Genomic DNA, 6,224 nt, shown 5'->3' with positions numbered 1-6,224 from the left:
ATATTAACAAAATCAGATAAATAGAATAGATATGTACAAGTAAAATAAATATATAGGGTAATAAATACGTACAAACATATATACATATATACAGGTGCTGTGGGGAAGGGAAGGAGGTAAGTCAGTCATTTATTAAGTGCTTACTGCACGCAGAGCACTGTACTAAGCGCTTGGGAGAACATCATATAGCAGAGTTGGTAGACACATTCCCAGCTCACAACGAGCTTACATTCTAAATATATCAGGAAAGATGCTTGGTGTGTCTCAGCCCCTGTATTTACAAATTCTTAACTTTCATCAAGGATTCATCGCCTCTAATTTTCAAACATTCCCATTGTATTTTTCTGGTAATCTCTTCCCCATGGATTTATCCAAATTCTTTTTGAACCCATTGATATTTTTTATCTGCACAGTTGCCTCTAATAGTGAGTTCCAAATATTACTTGCTGTATTTTCCTTGTTTTTTTTTTTTTTAATTTTTAGTTGTTTTGAACCCATTACCTTCAAGCTTCAGCGGGTTGGCCCCTAATCACGATCTTGTGACATTTGGCGAACAACAAATCTCCGTTGGCCTTGCGTACACCCGTCATGATTTCGTAGACTTCAATAACGTCCCCTTTTGTCTTTCCAGCCTGAAGAGCCCTGCTCTTTCTGGTGTGTTTTGGTAGGAAGGTTGTTCCACGAGCTTGATTATTGAAGTTACCTTTCTCGTTACCTTTTCCAGCCCTGTTATGTCTTTCCCCAAATGCAGTGAACCCGAAAACTGCACACCGTATTTGAAATGTAATCGTATCCTGGTTCATATATACCTACATGTAGACGCACACATACACACACATATAGATATCTATCAGAACCTCCATTTCTCACACACACACACACACACACACACACACACATATAGACGCGCACACACACACATATAGATATCTATCAGAACCTCCGTTTCATTCAATCTTGTAGCATCCAGCATTTTAGGCTGCACTGCATTAAATCAGTGATTTGCAGGAACAGTCATTGATTGACTCCTAAATGTTTCCTAGGATGTGACAGATCGCTCAGAGCTTTTTATTTTGAAGGGTAGTTTGGGTTCATTTTCCCTGGATACATTTCCTTGCTCCCGCGTGCCCACTAATTCAGCTTTTCCGAGGTCTTCTGGCAGTTTGTGCTCAAGAACAAGCCATTTTACCGCCAAGAAGAGCTTAATGTCACCTTGAAACTTGAAAATGTCACTTTGTACTCTGTCTTCCAGATCATTTATAAAAATATTAGTCAGCCTTGGTACTAAGCTCTTGAAAACTTAACTACTTCAATCAGTGGTATTATTGAGTGTTTACTGTGTGCAGAGTACTGTACTAAACACTTGGGAGAGTACAGTATAACAATATCAACAGATTCCCTGCCCACAGTGAGCTTACAATCTAGAGGGGAGGCAGACAGTAACATGAAGAGCATGGTCCTGGGAGTCTGAGGGTCTTGGGTTCTAACCTCACCTCTGCCTCTTGTCTGCCGTATGACCTTGGGGAAGTCACTTCACTTATCTGGGCCTCAGTTACCCCATCTGTAAAATGGGTATTGAGATGTCGAGACCCACGTGGGACAAGGGACTGTGTCCAACCCAATTTGCTTCTATCCATCCCAGTGCTTAGTACAATGCCTGGCACACAGTAAGCACTTAACAAATACCATCATGATAATAATAGTAACGATAATAAATAGATTACAGATGTGTAACATAAATGCTCTGGGGCCAGAGAGGCAGGGCAACGCAGAAGGGAGAGGGGGGGAAAAGGAAATGAGGGCTTAAGGACGTCTTCTTGGAGGAGATAGGCTTTCAATAAGGTTTTGAAGGTGGGGAGAGTAATCGTCTGTGACATATGAAGAGGGGAAGGCGTTTCACACCAGAGGACGTGGGCGAGAGGTTGGCAGTGAGATTGAGGTACAGTGAGTCGGATGGCATTAGAGGAGCAAAGTTTGCAGGCTAGGTTGTAGTAGGAGAGCAGTAAGGTGAGGTCGGAGGTGATTGAATGCTCTAAAGCCTATGGTAAGGAGTTTCTGTTTGACGAGGTGGATGGGCAACCACTGGAGGTTCTTGAGTGGGGAAATGTGGACTAAATGGTTTTGTAGGAAAATGATTCGGGCAGCAGAGTGAAGTATGGACTGGAGTGGGAAGAAACACGAGGCAGGGAGGACAGCGAGGAGGCTGATAGCAGTCATCTAGGTGGGAAAGGATAAGTGCTTCGATTAGTGTGGTAGCAGTTTGGATAGAGAGGAAAAGGTGGCTTTTAGCAATGTCGTGAAGGCTGAACTGACTGGATTTGGTGACAGATTGAATATGTGGGCTGAATAAGAGAGATGAGTCAAGGATAAAGCCAAGACTACAGGCTGGTGAGACGGGAAAGATGGTGGTGCTGTCTCTAGTGATAGGAAAGTCAAGGAGAGGACAGAGTTTGGGGGGGGAAGATAAGGAGTTCAGTTTTGGACATGTTAAATTACACATCTTTAATAGTAATGGTATTTATTTGATCTTCTATAGTCTGCATATCTTTATTCTATTTGTTAGCCTGTTTCCCATCCATGACAGAACGTTCCTCTAGTCTCATGATCACTCAATTTTTTAAGTCTTTGGTGTGGGACTTTGTTAAAGACCTCTTGAAAAATCTAAATACTTCTGTGTACCCTGGGTTCCAAACAACCACAATACAGTAAACCCAAATCAATCAATCCTTTGTATAGCGTGTAGAGCACTGTTCTTGGGGGAGTACAATATAACACAGTTGGTAGACACGTTCCCTGCCCACGGCGAGCTTACAGTCTAGAGGGGGAGACAGATTTTAATATAAAAAATACATTTCAGATACATGCATAAGCGCTGTACGTACGTAAGAGCCTTTGCCACCTTTGGCCAAAACGAAAGAAACCAATTCATCCGCTTCCCTTTCCCTTACTTCCCATTTTTTTTTTAACTGCTTTCAGTGGGGCATTTGATGAATTTAAAGAGTCCCTTTGGCGAGCTTCTGCTGTCTATTTTCCGCTCCTAGATACTTCTGGGCTAAAGTACCCTTGGTCTCCAAGGTGGTGAAAGCTACCGAGTAGCAGCGTGGCCTAGTGGATACATCCCAGACCTGGCAGTCCGAAGGACCTGGGTTCTAATCCCAGCTCTGCCATTTGTCTGCAGTGTGATCTTGGGCAAGTCACTTCCCTTCTCCGGGCCTCAGTTCCCTCATTTGTAAAATGGGGATTAACACTGAGAGCCCCCTGTGGGACAGGGACTGTGTCCAATCTGATTTGCGTGTATCCATCCCAGCGCTTAGCACATAGTAAGTGCCTAACAAATACCACAGCTATTATCATTATCACTTCTCAGCGACTCCAAGCTGACAGAGAACAGTGAGAGGGACTGAGACCTCCCGGGGCAGAAAACTGGCCCGCTGCCGTTTGTGGCGAGGAAGTTGGGGCTAGAATTCAGCGACTTTTGGGGTCCCAGCTGGGACCCCCACTTACGTTTTTCTGCCCTTTCTCTGCCGGAAACAGCGGAGGTGACTCCTGGCTTGGGCGGAGATTGTTCAAGTCCCCAGTTTTAAAAAATCTTTACTAGAGGGTGGGGGGGTAGGGTGGAGAGGGGCTGAGGAGACGAGGTGGCGCAGGATTGAGAAAGACCCCCAAGAATGGTTTAGGGAAGGGGGCGAAGCAAGGGGGTTGGCAGAGAATGGTCTGCAGTGGACTTCTCCCTTTTGAATTGGCCTGTGAGGGCTGGGTCAGAAACAGGAAACTCACAAATTTCATTTGTCTGTGGGAAAATGCGTCTGTTCCAACGCATTGCCATTTATGAGGCACGTATTACATAAAGATCCTGAAGTGTAACTGTGCTCTGGTCATTCATTCCCCATTATCCCTCTAGTCCCCTCTCGTTTCCTCAAAAGATTGTGCAGTTCAATCCTAAGCATAATTGTATTACCAAGTACAGAAACACTACTTCAGTCACCTGGGCCATAAATGGGCCTGCCTAGTATAGGGCTCTGTACACAGTTAAGTGCTTAATAAATACGATTACGACTAATTTGAAGGGTTCATCTATCTATCTGTCTATTTGATTATGTGGCTTGCTTTTATTATACTCTCCCGTGCACTTAATTCAGGGCTTCGCTCTCACAGACCCTCAGTAAATGCCAGGGATTGGTAGTTTGATCGCTGGACCTCTTCTTATTAATAGAATTTATATTGGTAATCTGCCAGTCGTTTGTAGTACTGTGTTGTACGCTCTTGTCAGGAGATCTACCACGACCCCTCTAAATCCCTTCAAAGCTGCTGTGGTGATTTGCTTGTGTCTACTTTATTCATTTGGTCCACAGTATTACAAATCCTACTATTTTGATCCAATTTGAGAGGTGGAAACTCCCTAATACCTTCCTGTTTTTAAGGGGAAAAAAAAGACTTAGGAGGTGTCACTTATTCCCTAGTTGACTTCCTATTTTTGAAAAATATTTTATGAGCCTTAGTGTCCCTTGTGGAGGCTCTCATTTTAAACTCCTTTTTAGCTAATCTGGTTCATTCAGTAGTATTTATTGAGTGCTTACTGTGTGCAGAGCAGTGTACTAAGCGCTTGGGAGAGTACTGTATAACAGTAAACAGACACGTTCATTCATTCAGTCGTATTGAGTGGTTACTGTGTGCAGAGCCCTGTACTAAGCGCCTAATAATAATGGAATTCGTTAAACACTTACTGTGTGCCAGGCACTGTAGTAAGCGCTGGGGTGGATACAAGCAAACTGAGTTGGACACAGTCCCTGTCCAGTGCCCATTCTCAATCCCTATTTTACAGATGAGGTAACTGAGGCCCAGAGAAGTGAAGTGACTTGCCCAAGGTCACACAGCAGACAAGTGGCGGAGCCGGGATTAGAACCCATGAGCTTATAGTCTTCACAAGAATTTAGCCTAGTGCCCTGGGCACATTCTACAACAGAGTTTCTGCATTTTATTGTATTTTATTTTATTTTTTTTGTTAAATATGGGAAAGTGCTTACTGTGTGTCAAGCACTGTTCTAAGCACTGGGCTCGATACAAGTTAAACTGAATGCGATTCCAGTCCCACATGGGACTTCATAGTCTAACTAGGAGGTAGAACAGGTTTTGAATCTCCATTTTGCAGTTGAAGAAACTGAGGCACAGAAAAGTGAAGTGACTTGCCCGAGGTCACGCAGCAGGCAAGTGGCGGAGTTGGCGTGAGAACCCAAGGCCTTTGGCTCTCAGGCCCGTGCTTTATCCATGGTAATGGGTTCAAATCCCGGCTCTGCCGCTTGTCAGCTGTGTGACTTTGGGCAAGTCACTTCTCTGTGCCTCAGTGACCTCATCTGTAAAATGGGGGTGAAGACTGTGAGCCCCACATGGGACAACCTGATCACCTTGTATCCTCCCCAGGGCTTAGAACAGTGCTTTGCACATAGTAAGCGCTTAACAAATACCAAAATTATTAGTATTATTATTATCCACTAGGCCACAGTCGGTGAAACGATAAATTATTATTATTAAGATCCTAGTCATCTCACTAACCAACATTCCCTTTTCAGAAGACAGCATGGCCCAGTGGAAAGAGCACGGGTCCTGGGTTCTAATCCCGGCTCTGCCACTTGTTTGTCGTGTGACCCTGGGCAAGCCACTTCTCTGGGCCTTGTTTTCCTCTTCTGTAAAATGGGGATCAAATCCGACTCCTTCCTACTTAGACTGTGGGACAGGGACTGCGTCCAACCTTATTATCTTGTTTCTGCCTCAGTGCCTAGTTCAGTGCTTGGCACATAATAAGCCCATAACAAGTACCATAATTAGAATTAGATAAGCAATTCCTATTGATTGATTGATTCATTCAGTCGTATTTATTGAACGCTTACTGTGTGCAGAGCACTGTACTAAGCACTTGGAAGAGTAAAATCTAAGAATAAACAGACACATTCCCTTCCCACAATGATCCCAGATACCCAATGAAGATAGATTTTTCAAAACAGCAAAACGGGGGTTCCCTCAAGGTGTATAGCGCTGTACTAGGCCCCTTAGTAGAAAAATGGGACCACAGAATATTAGTGACAGTTATGATGGTATTTGTGAAGCACTTACCGTGTGCGGAGCACTGTACTAAGCGCACATTGTCTCAGTTCTAAGTGTTGCCCTCTCAGCCAAGTCAGTGCCGAGGTAAGCGTATCAGTGGAGAACGCACGGCTTGGGTAAAGCTT

Source organism: Tachyglossus aculeatus, unplaced genomic scaffold (genome assembly GCF_015852505.1).
Source record: "Tachyglossus aculeatus isolate mTacAcu1 unplaced genomic scaffold, mTacAcu1.pri scaffold_275_arrow_ctg1, whole genome shotgun sequence".
NCBI classification, from domain to species: Eukaryota; Metazoa; Chordata; class Mammalia; order Monotremata; family Tachyglossidae; genus Tachyglossus; species Tachyglossus aculeatus.
This window is presented reverse-complemented; position numbering follows the sequence as displayed.